Genomic DNA, 12,762 nt, shown 5'->3' with positions numbered 1-12,762 from the left:
TCAGCTACAATCTGTGTCTGTCCAACCTGAGCGCTGAAATGACAGACAGCAGCATCTCCAGGCAGAGGGAAGACAAAAACAGCCTCTAATGGTTTGTCCTCCTTGTTCTCGTAGTTCAGAGTGGAGACCACTGTAGCCACATGGTCCCTCACCTCCAGCTCCACCTCAATGCTCTTTAGAGGAACTGACAGACAAACAGAATTGTGATACAAACACAGCCCATATATTCTAGTGAAAAATGTTACATTTTAGCCACATGAAACTGTTATAAGAAATAAGCATACATGAAGATTTTAATAATGAAGTGAGGTTCTGGGGAATACAGTCTCTTTATTTTCTATCAGTACCTGGTTCTTTCTCGAATGTTAGCAGACCACAACAGTTCATCATCGCACCTGTGAAACAAAAACATTTAAGGAAATGGTGATGCAAACACTTTTATAGCTGCTGTACAATCTTGCCTGTGAAACTCATCAGATAATGTAATCACATCAATGAATGTGGTTATCTTTACTATTCATATAATAATATTATTACTATTATTACTACTATCCTCACAGGAAGAATGTCCTAGGTTTGAATCCACCATCTGGCCAGGGCCCTTGTGATTGAGTTTGCATTCTCTCCTGTCTGCGTGGGTTCTCAACAGCTTCGTCCCACAAGAAAACAACCAGTTAGTGGGGTTAGGTTAGTCAGTGTCAGTGATTATCTGCAGCCCTGCGACAAACCTGCGAGGTGTCATAACCTGAATTGGATACGCTAGAGAGAAGAGATGGACGGATCGATGGATTAGTCTCGTTAGTAGTAATTCTGATTCAGTAAAAGGACTAGATGTTGTAGTCCCTGATAATGCTAGACTGCTAGATAGGTACTAGATTGGACATAGTGCTGGTGATGGTGGTGATAGTGATGATTCTTATGGATACGGCTGACAGTGCGACCAGTGTCACGCCCCTCCAACCATGACTTTCACTTTCCTGTGGTCGGAGTTTAAAAACAGCACAAATGTCTCATCACCACATGGATCTATTTCATTTTATAACAGAAACACAGCTCGTACAACTTCACGTGACAGCACCCAGATTGTTGTCATACATGTTAAAGTTGTCATGTCAGTGAGCTGTTGAGCTGCTTAAACAAACGCACACTAGGAACTTACCTCTAAGAACAGACTGTAAGAGCTGTGTCGCTTCACTGGAGTCCTGTCTTGTAAATACGTGGAGAATATTCTGCAAACACGAAGCGCTTCGGCCCACACAGCGACTTTCCCGAAACAGGAAGACTTGCGGGTGTGCTCGATTCGTTAATAAGACAGCACCGGGTGGGTGGAGCTTTACGCTGCCTCTGATGTCTCTCTTTTTTTATATATGTATCTGAAACGCTGGAAACTCTCGCACTTGTAAAATTATACTGTATTTGTATTTTGCTGTTCTCAAACAAACAAAAAAAACGCTGCATCTACCAGAATGGAACAAGCAACACAGTTTTCATTCAAGTCACATCCAGTCTAATCACAGTCATTTCCTTTTAGTGATGAGTGTATGATGATGGGTAGATGTATTATTTATTATGTTAAAGCAGAAGCTTTGGACTGTATCGCTTTCATCTGACACTAAAACTATCCCCATCAATACATATTTTTTTTCTTCATAGTGCACCCGTCTTGGATCTGATAGAACAGGCAATATCAAGATATGAGGCTGTGTTTTTTTCTTTCTATTTTATGCTATGGTATAATTTTGTTGATGGCATAGGTTCCTGTGGGTTAACTTTTCAGTTATATCTGTCCATATGAGGTATGAGTGCTTCAGATTATCGACTTGTGCAGAAAAATGATCAAATTGAGCTATTCTTGGAAAGTGGATGGTTTATAGTGTGTTCAAGAGCGAGTCAACACAGCACTATTCCCTAAATGTTTTCTCTTAAAGACAAAAATGCAGTGAACCAAGTCTTGCTGTTTGAAAGCGTTAGAAAGCAGCTGAGACAGTAAACATAGTTCCATTTTTAGATTGTGTTTTACATATTCTTTAGAAAATGAAGGATCGTGTGCTGTTGTGGGACCTTTAAGGAACGATCAGCAAACATTAGCAGAATACAAGCATTTTATTGACAAAACTGCCTAGAAGCTGGAATGAACCTGTTATATTAAGTGTTTGGTTCCTTTCACTGTCTCATGAGCCTCCTGAACTGAAGAAAGTGGAATGACTCCTGAAATTGGCTTTGGTTTGTGAAACAAGTCAAAAGTCACAAAGTATGAACATCATCACCATCTAGTGGCAGAGAAAAAGAATGGGCACGCACACACACAGTAACTGTCCAATCTTTACTGTGTATTATGAGTATTCTACGGTGGCCCTGAGAGGCCAAACAGACTGCAACTTCAGAAAACACTTGCAAAAAGAAAAACGCTGCAAAAGCACAGAGGTTTATTCGGAGGTTTATTCCCCATTTCTCAACCTTGGCAGCCCCTCTTACAGATCTCACGAGAAAACACTTCTAAAGTGATGTGGAATGACTGTGAACATGCCTTCCAATCTTTAAAAAGACAGATTTCTGAAGCCCCTGTTTTGCAAAGCCCTGATTTTTCCAAACCATTTGTTGGTAAATGCCTCTAATGTTGGACTTGGAGCAGTACTGGCTCAGGGAGAAGCTGGTGAAGCTTTTCTTAAGTAAAAAGCTGTTTGACAGGGAGACAAAATATTCAACAGTAGAAAAAGGACTGGCAATCAAGTGGGCAATTGATTCGTTGAAATATTATTTCCTTGGAAGAGAATTTATTCTTCAGACAGATCACAGACCCCTGGTGTGGATGCACTCCAAGCAACATCAAAATGCGAGCATACTGCGCTGGTGCCTAGCCCTCCAGCCATACCAGTTCTGATGTTTCCCTCACGACACCTCTCTGCGTAACATTCTACAAAAGCAGCTGTACATGCCCACTCCATTTTTGATGTACCCTCCTATGATGATGAGCCTGTTCCAATACAGACTACAAAACAGAGCGAGGCATCTAAGCTTGAAAGGAGAGTGGATGAGGTTGCAAAGCAAGTAGAAACTGAGCCAAAGGTCCAAGAATCCTCCTCCTGTCAGTGAGCTTAGTGCAGCGTTAAAACAGAGACAAGAAGAAAATGTTAAACTTCAAAATAAGAAAAATGAGTTGCCTAAGCTACTGAGAGCTCGCTCAGAACTAAAAATGTTAAAGAAAATAACAGTGATGGCAAAGATTACTTAATGGCAAGAAATGGCAGTGCCAGGAGACCTGTTAAGGTTCCCTCTATGCCAAAAGTGTGATTCTCCTTTAGATGTGGTGAAGAAGCCTATTACTGCTCGATGTCCAAATGAACCTAACCAGAAAAATGTTGAGTTATTATGTTATATATAATTAAAATGTTAATTCATTTAAAACCAACTCATTCATTTTTAGGAAAAATTAATTATTATTTTTTTCCATGTTTACTGTGATGATGATGAATTTATTTCATCCGTCAACCTCACCCATCAGAGTTAGGGGGCGGGACTAACAATGAAACGGTTAAAACGCTGCTTTAGTCCAGAGTCGATTCCTTTAGATGGCATCTCTCAGTACCAAGTAAAGAGATCGTACATGCATACTTGCTAGTTCTTATTTGGCACGTTCGCTCACGAGTCCAGACTTCTGTAGATGAGAGGACACAGCAGACAGGGAGACGGCAGCATCATCTGCCCTTCACTGTGTACTTAAACAACTACCACAGACCTTCCACGGCACAAGAAAGACTGAGTGGACCGACAGTAACAAGTATTAATAACAACGTTGGCCATCAGATTTCTTGCAGTGATGTAATAAATGATTTTCCCTCTAAAAAAGCTGGAAAACAAAAATGTTAAGAGGAGGATGGAGTATTGAGGAAAAACAAAAGTCAAATGTTTGGATTCCAATCATTCATTTTCAAATGTAGTTCTTCCTGTTTTTACCAAAGAGTTTACACAGTTTTACAGTTTTCAGAACAAATTATTCTACTTAATTATTCGACTGATTTACAAATCATGTTCCCTTATTGCACCTACCTCTATGAATTTACAGTACTGAAGCATTTCTCTTGATATTTTTTGTGTTTTATTTAGTAGTTAGAACTTAAAACATATGAACTAGGTACTGTTTTATTTAAGGGATTTTTTCTTTGTTGTTGCACATTGCTCTTACAGTTTATTTAAAACCAGAAATAATAAAGCAGTTGACGTGTTTCAGGCTGTGACTTTTAGTATATGTTAGTACTTCATCACTTTGAATAAGTGTAAGTCAACACCAGGCCACACTTTCAGTCTTTCCATTAAACAAATGAACAACAATCCATTATTTTCACCATTAAACAGTAAAATATGCTTCTTGACTCCTTGATGCAGGTGCCCACCTACGACCTGGTTTATTAATACTAAGCTAAAGAGGAAAGCAACTCACTGTAGTTCTCACAGCTCAGGACAAGCAGACACCTGATGTTGAGTGACTGAATGGAACTAAAACAAGAATTCATAATTATGTTTGTCTGCCATGAACACGTGATGATAAAACTCTGCATATGCAGTCAGGAGACTGATGAGCTGTGAAATGAGCTGTTAGAAATGTGCAGATATGTGTAAACATTGATCAGCATTTAACATCCAGGATGGAGCAAAACTTCTGACCTGCATGTATGAGAACCTTTAATCACATCATCTTTGTAGTGACATAGCTGATGACTCATTAAACGTTTCCATGTAATTTATCCACAGTGAAAAATATTCACTTTGCTGGATCTGAAAATCACGTGTTCATTTCATTAGACACTAGCAATACTATTAAACTGGACCTTATCATTCTCATATAGCACTAAATGTGAAACTGAGTCATATCATAACAATCTATATATGTAATATGTGTTTGCCTGAATCTTCCAGCACAAACAGAAAGAGGAGCTGTTGTCTGAGTATCAATGCAAATACACACCAGAAATCGTTCAGTAAAGACAAATTTAATAAATGAAAGCTGGTGAGAGGGCCTTTGATGTTTCTCTTTGGATCATCCTTCCATCCATTTCTTCAGCTTATCCAATTCAAGATTGGAGCCGTCCCAGCTGTTATGGGGCCAGAGGCAGGAGTACAACCTGGACAGGTCAGTCTAACACAGAGAAACAGACAACTATTCACACTCACATTCAACCTAACTGCATCTCTCTGGACTGTGGGATGAAGCTGGAGTACCTGGAGGGAACCACAAAGGCGCCAGGACTGTCTTCTCTCAGGTGACGGCCGTTCACGCTGCTCTGAAGACCCTCAGTTGTCTTTGGATCATCCTGTTGTTTGTCTCCCAGTGTCGTTGCTGCTCCTCTCCTTTCAAAGACAAACACCAAATAACACCAAATGAGAGTGAATCACTTCAGAACAACAGGAACACTCCTGGTTATTGTGAGCAAACGTCATAACAAGATGAATATATTTACCATTTTACTGAGGGAACATCTTCTGTGTGGAGTTTCTTCTCATCTTGGCTCTTTTTCCTGACATTTAGAAACAAGAGGCAGAAAAGAAAGAATAAAAGTTAAAACCTCAACGATTTTTTAATGTTTGGGATATTTTAGAAACAACCGTAAACACTATTTACTACTTACCACTTTGTTCATTCTTGCTGACGTTCACTCTCCTCATCTTCTCTCTAAAGGACAAATGACAGAAAAGAGGGAATCATTTTAGTAACTTTATCAACCAGGTGAGCAGAATTTTAGATATTTATCAATATTCTGATTAAAAGCAGAGTGAATACTTATCTTTTTACGAGAAAGGGTTCAATCCGTCCTGTCTTAGGTCTTAATGTCACCTTGTCTCCTCTCTGTTTTCTCTGAAAAACAAAAGACAAATGGGAAGAAAAAAATTAGTAAATGATTTCAGCAACTAGAGGAAGTGTTCACTGAGGAGGAGCTGTCATAATAATATAAAATCAATATGTACTTATCTTTTTTTTAATGAGAGTTTACAGAGCACGCTGGCTTCGCTCCTCCCTCCGCTCCTCTCTGAAAGTTACCTGGATAAAGGATAATAACAATTAATAGCATCATCAAAACAGACAAACCTGAAAGAATTGCTGATCAGAGTTGTGACAGAGTCGCAGGTTAGATGGATGTATACTTATCTTTCACAATGAGAGCGTTTGCATCTTCCTTTAGAGAGAAGATGAGGAGAGTGAACGTCAGCAAGAATGAACAAAGTGGTAAGTAGTAAATAGTGTTTACGGTTGTTTCTAAAATATCCCAAACATTAAAAAATCGTTGAGGTTTTAACTTTTATTCTTTCTTTTCTGCCTCTTGTTTCTAAATGTCAGGAAAAAGAGCCAAGATGAGAAGAAACTCCACACAGAAGATGTTCCCTCAGTAAAATGGTAAATATATTCATCTTGTTATGACGTTTGCTCACAATAACCAGGAGTGTTCCTGTTGTTCTGAAGTGATTCACTCTCATTTGGTGTTATTTGGTGAAAACAATAAAAAGACCTCTTCAGGTCTTTTTATTGTTTTCTCTCTGCAGAGGAAAGTGATGAGACTGATGAAGAAATACTAAATACAAAGACTGACAAAGGGAACTGAAAAAGTCAAACCAAAACCTATACTGGGGGAAAACTATAGGAAACAGAACTACTGAGGCAAGGAAACACGAGGGGACGGAGACTAACACTCTGACAAGGGACAAAGGGAGACTGACACAATATTTACACACAGGAGGCTGATTATGGGAACTAAGGACACATAGAAACACAGCTGAACCGAATAAGAAATGAACAACAAGTCGAAACAAACTCTAATGACAGTTCAACCAGTTTCTAAACACAACAAATAACTTTCAGGATGTTTCAACAATGTGTAAAATGAGTTCTTATCTTTTTTTTGTGAGAGGGCCTTTCATGTTTCTCTTTGGATCATCCTTCCATCCATTTCTTCAGCTTATCCAATTCAAGATTGGAGCCATCCCAGCTGTTATGGGGCCAGAGGCAGGAGTACAACCTGGACAGGTCAGTCTAACACAGAGAAACAGACAACTATTCACACTCACATTCAACCTAACTGCATCTCTCTGGACTGTGGGATGAAGCTGGAGTACCTGGAGGGAACCACAAAGGCGCCAGGACTGTCTTCTCTCAGGTGACGGCCGTTCACGCTGCTCTGAAGACCCTCAGTTGTCTTTGGATCAAATAACACCAAATGAGAGTGAATCACTTCAGAAACACAGGAACACTCCTGGTTATTGTGAGCAAACGTCATAACAAGATGAATATATTTACCATTTTACTGAGGGAACATCTTCTGTGTGGAGTTTCTTCGCAGCGTGACTCTTTTTCCTGACTTTTAGAAACAAGAGGCAGAAAAGAAAGAATAAAAGTTAAAACCTCGACGATTTTCAAATATTTTAGGACATTATTTTAGAAACAACCTTAAGCACTATTTACTACTTACCACTTTGTTCAGGCTTGCTGACGTTCGACATGCTTCACTGTATATTATAATCTCAAGCGCTTCCTTGCTGGAGTCGGGCTCCGGATGCTGCTCTCTTCCTCCGGAGCCTTCCTCTTAGCACGCTTTGCCGACATATTTAGAAAACGGCAGAGCACCGAAGTGAGAACTCTGCCGTCCGCGCTGTAGTCTGTTATTCTCCAGCGGTTCGTCATCTCAGTGTCCTCTGTTCGGTAAACAGTGGAGATGACTCTGGTGACGAGGAGGCCGTCGACAGTCAAGGTGCCGACACAGTTCCTCCGATCTGCCTTCAGCACAGCAAGATCGCTTTCTCTGGAAGAACTGGAGTCAGGAAGCGTGGATGAGAGCTGGAGCCCGCAGGCGGCAGCATCATGCCAGCTGGTGAGTCCGTAGGAGGAGAAGGAGTGGTGTTCTCTCTCTGGCTCTGCCTCACATGGACAAATGGTGTCGTCACCTGGTCCCGGTGGAACAATCCTTTAAAAGGTATGTAAGGAAAGTCCTTGGACCCCGTCACCAGGTTATGGTAAAGAGTGAGGACCAGGTGGGACATGGAGTCCAGTTGGCTGCTGCTCAGTTCACGGTTCCTCAAGTTAATGACGACCATCTGAGGAGCAGTGATTGGACTCACCAGCTCAGCTACGAGAAAGCAAAGCATGCGTGTACGTTAATCATGTGATCACACAAACTAAAGCCTGAATTTAAATTGTCCAGACATGGCTTTACATCATCATAAGCTCTTCCACACACAAACAGTAAGAAGCTCCCAGCAGAACTCATTGTTTATGAAAGCCTTCACCTTTTTTGGTGAAAGTTTTCATGCGGTGTAAGGCTGCATGGACTTTCACTGAGGTTTTAATACGCATTCACATTAAGGAGTAATATCTTCATATTAGTTGAGCACCGATATTTTGAGAATAAAGCAGCTACATGTAGGTGAGAAACCTCCCACCTCCTCATTGCAGGCACACACTGTTTCAATCTCAAACTCATCCAGCGACTCTGTGAACTTTTAAAACTCCATTCTCCAGCTTTATAAAATTCACAATCTATGAAATTTTCACGTATAACTCAGCGCCAGCAGCCCAAACATGTCAACTCAAACCCTCTACATGCAAAAACGGCCGCGCGCTGACGTCAACGTCCTCCAATGCCTTACGTCGTTTCCAGGGCGCGTGCATTCAATTGTTTTTTTTTCCAGCAATTTAAAAAAAAACATGGCGCCATCTTTATAGTGTACTGGCACATGTTAAAATTGATGTTACTCAAGTATGAAACATCTCATCCTAAACGTTAACACTCACGAAGTCCTACTTCCAAACAATAAAAGACAAAAATCTAAGTTGTATTTGTTTGCTAGCACTCTGACATATTAGCCTGCTGTACTCACCATAGCCTTGATCTATCACCTCGTCAATGAAAAGGGAGAGCAGGTGCATCTCGCGACTGAAGTTTGTAGAAGTCATTTTGCAAATCCTTCTTGAAGATTTTCAAACGTTGGCTGTAGTTTGAAAAATCCGAGTTTTCACAGCACTAGTGGGAAAAAGCTCCTGTTTGCGCTCAAACGTGAAACCCGAATTCCACTTTTGCCTCCTGCTTTTATACCTGCACTCAAACACGTCATCATCATCACCATGACACCCAGTGCACCGAAAATCAATTTTATTTATTTAAAATAAAGTTTGTCTAATTATCATAGTTTTTAAAATATATATATATTTCTCATTTTATTTTACTGTTTTATTCATCCTTTTAAAAAAATATATTGCCAAACTTTGTCGTTTTAATTCTTTAAAAAATCATTAATTCACCAGTTTACAAAAATGAAGATCGATATCTGAAATTTAAATTAATAAATAAATAATTACAATTGATAATGGATTTTTAGCATTAAAGAATAGTTTTTCAATGCGCTTTAAATGTTATCAGAGCCGATGTTGTGCCAAAAAGTGATCGCAGTCCAAAAAGTGATTTACGGTATTGAAACGTTTGTTTGTGTCATGACATTTGTAAACAGTTGATGTTTAAGGTGCAGTTCATGTGGAAGCCAGAGGAGGGTGGTGTTGTGCGCATAATACAAAGTGATGGCGAAACCTAAAAGACGGTGTCATGTCTGCTCCCTGAAGCAATCTCATAACAGTTTCAATCTATTTCAAGCCAGTTAGCACATTTCTGTTATGAAGTTTAATAATTTTTTGGCAGTAAACTTTTAAATCCTTTTATTATGAATATCACATTTTCAGATTTTCAAGAGAGACCAGACCAATAGGGCAGCAGAAATCACAAAAATAAATAAATAAAGAGTTTTATAAAGATTAAAACAGTAAAAAAAAGAGAGACTGGAATGATTATGATGTATAACACAGAATATGTACAATAACAGAGTTATAAACACACCTAGAAAACACGTGATACTTTTATTTCATCTATAACCTCTGTGCAAATTTTGTTGACTGCAAAGTGTTTATGAATATGTTTTTAAAAGCTGGTTATCTGACTGTCAGTTAATAGCAATTAAAAAGAAAGCTGATTTTTATTATTCCTAAATGGAAAAAGTCCATTATGAATTTTTGTTATGAATTTCATTTATCAATCCACCTCCTCACTGCTCTTTCCCGGTGCAGCAGCCAGAGCTGGATCAAGCAGCCAGATGGCTTCTGGAGGAAGACTAACTGCAACAAAGGGTCTCTGGGAGGCTGCTCAGGCACAGCAGCTGAAAAATCAAAGATGAAATAAAAACTGGACCTGATCATGGTGCTGCATGAGACAAAAAGTCTAGATGATAAACCAGTGTATGAATTGGTAACACTGCTTATGATGATCATGTTTAGGTGGAAACTAGCGAGCTAACTTACTGCAAAACTCTAACTCAGTTAAATTGAATAAACTCTGTTTTCATGGATGCCTGGATGTTAAACTTAATTGTTAAACCTGGTAAAGCAGCAACGCTGATCATTTTATTAAAGATGAAAGAAGTTAGACCGTTTTTAGCTCTCAGTGATCCCTCAGTGTTCGTTTGACTTTGGGACCTGAAATATGGCAGCTTTTCACTTACACATTTTTGAACCACTCATTCATAGAAATAGTTTCCAGTCAAAGATCTGGACAGATCCACCAAGTTCACAGTAGTTTTACAATTTTCTGCAGCGCAGAAAAAAAACCCCCTGAAAACATCACACCTCTGAAGTAACACATTGTGATTCATGTACCGTGGGCCAGGGCTGTGGCATCTAATGTCTGGTTGTCAGTGTCCTTTGGAAAAGCAAGTGATTGTCCTAAAATCAGATGTCCCAGCAGATTGATCTAGTTTGCCAACAACATGAGAGGCTGCTCCTACCTGTCCTAGTGAGCTCGGCATAAATCAGTGACCTCTGACCCTGGAAAAGTGTTGTGATTAGTGGAGAGAGGACAGTGACAGACACTTCCTTTGGTAAATCCAATATGACTGAGATGTCGACCACAGTCAGCTGCAGAGCAAACTGCAGCGACTGCATCACCTGAAAAATAATGAAAAACCCTGAAAAAATATACATTTATGTTTTTGGAATTTATGTCTTCTGTTCAAATAATAATATCATCTTGCCTTTTCATGATAATTGTTATGACTCATTGTCTTACTTTTGGTTGCATCCTGTCAGTCCCTGTGATGAACTGAGCGTGACCTCCTCCTTCCTTGGCCATCCCATTGATGAGAGCAGAGCTGGCCCCTTCCCCAATCCCAAAAGAGAAACACCTGCAATACAACAGCTGTTTTTAAGACACACAGGTTTGGTACGCAGCACATGTCATCATCTTTTTGTTGTTTTACCTGTGAGAACCTGAATTCTCAATCACTTCTTTGGTGTTCCCCACCTCTCCATCAGTAAAGACAAACAGCAAGAGAGGAGAGTTTTTTCATCTACACAAGCAAAAGCTCAACTCTTTGGCAGGTATACAAGTATGCTTTCAGTAATCTGTTTTAGCAAGTAAATCAAACATAACCTGGAGTTTTGCAGAAGCATCCAAAGGCAACATGGTGTTTTACAGTGATATCACTTTAAGTCACTGAGATCACATGAATACAACTCACGGGAAGATGTGTTCACAACGAGACCCCAAACTGTAAAATGTTTGAATAGCAGCCCATTGGTAAACTCTTCAACAGGAGCAGAGGACTGTCCTGAAGGGAAGAGGGAAAAGATGGTGAGGCCACTGTGTGAGAGGAACGATTTGAGGAAAGATTTGAGGAAATATTTTGTAACTCTAACACCACTTTATGAATACTCTGGCACTGCTGGTGCGAGTATTACTCATATTTTCAGATTGATTCACTACCAACACAAACTCTCCACATGAAGCCATTGAACACATCAGAGACATGAAAAGGACAGAAAAATGTCAAGTTTACAGTTTCCAATATATTCCAATACAATTAAATTCCAGGTTGAAGAACTGGGATCTTGAATTTTTATTTGCAAACTAATGACTTCACTTATTTTTCACTCACCCGGCTCAGCAGAGGCCTGTCCTGCCTCCACCACAGCAGTGGGCTGGTGGGCGTCTTTGTAATAAATCAGCAGTTCAACATCTCTGTCAAACTTGTGTCCTGCAGCCAGCTTGACCTGCACACCACAAACACATTCATATTTATTCCTCAGTAACAAGTAACAACCACACACAGCAGACACATCAGCACTCTACCTACCGTGGCCTGGGTTTGATCGGTGTTGAGGTACTGCAGAGGGTCCAGGGAGCAGTTGGACTCTACTTTATGGATTGGACGAGGAGAGGAGACAGAAGAAACATCACTGGACAACCAAAACTATTTTACAGCTATTTTAGTTTAAAACCATAAAAAGTGACAGAAAAGGAATATGTTTGTTTTTGTAAATATGCTCTTGACTTTTATGATCTATGGATGGTATAATGACAAATATCAGTATAATGAGGAAAACATCATTTTTGCCTCTCTCTTTTTTAAACAAACCTTTAAAGTGATATAAGATTTTATGTCAGCGCGAGTTAGTGAGTGTTAAGTAATTATAAACCTCTTTATGATCTAACTTTTTGGAAAAAATAAGGGAAACTCCACATAACATTTTCTTAATTAGTTAAAAGCATTTACTGATATAAAGTCATGACGTTTGGCCAGCTTGAAGATGGAGAGAAAGACACTCTTTTTTTATTAATCCTTTATTTATCCAGGTAAAAAAAATCTCATTGAGATTAAAAATCTCATTTCCAAGAGAGACCTGGCATCATGGCAACAAAAGTCACATACCACATCATCTTCTCGTCCTCACAGGAGAAG

The 12,762-nt window shown here is 39.5% G+C and overlaps 1 protein-coding gene and 2 long non-coding RNA genes across 7 annotated transcripts in view; all 3 read right to left on the bottom strand.

The window, feature by feature from the left end:
- The window catches only part of LOC102295204 (von Willebrand factor A domain-containing protein 5A), a gene marked incomplete at its 3' end in the record, with an annotated part of 28,164 nt that extends 15,893 nt beyond the window's left edge, over positions 1-12,271 (bottom strand). Inside the window, 2 exon segments of the mRNA XM_042227604.1 lie at positions 11,959-12,073; positions 12,157-12,271.
- On the bottom strand, positions 7-1,297 carry LOC121815677. The gene is made up of 3 exons (XR_006055275.1): positions 1,160-1,297; positions 348-395; positions 7-184 (listed from the first exon to the last, which is right to left on the bottom strand). It is a non-coding gene; the product is annotated as an uncharacterized LOC121815677 (long non-coding RNA).
- On the bottom strand, positions 4,969-11,309 carry LOC106633576. Of its 5 annotated transcripts, none has more exons than XR_006055271.1 (10): positions 11,281-11,309; positions 11,091-11,205; positions 10,810-10,969; positions 7,458-8,111; positions 7,286-7,346; positions 7,105-7,184; positions 5,625-7,021; positions 5,457-5,513; positions 5,218-5,346; positions 5,006-5,134 (listed from the first exon to the last, which is right to left on the bottom strand). It is a non-coding gene; the product is annotated as an uncharacterized LOC106633576 (long non-coding RNA). The 5 variants fall into 5 exon arrangements; XR_006055274.1 differs by having other exon boundaries at positions 5,218-5,297; XR_006055272.1 differs by lacking the exons at positions 10,810-10,969; positions 11,091-11,205; positions 11,281-11,309 and adding an exon at positions 8,863-8,972.
- Positions 12,272-12,762: the final 491 nt, after the last annotated feature.

The sequence above is a fragment of the Haplochromis burtoni genome, unplaced genomic scaffold (genome assembly GCF_018398535.1).
Source record: "Haplochromis burtoni strain Fernald_Lab_line unplaced genomic scaffold, NCSU_Asbu1 Contig_270, whole genome shotgun sequence".
NCBI classification, from domain to species: domain Eukaryota; kingdom Metazoa; phylum Chordata; class Actinopteri; order Cichliformes; family Cichlidae; genus Haplochromis; species Haplochromis burtoni.
The sequence above is the reverse complement of the archived record's forward strand: the minus strand, read 5'-3'. Positions and strand labels throughout refer to the sequence as shown.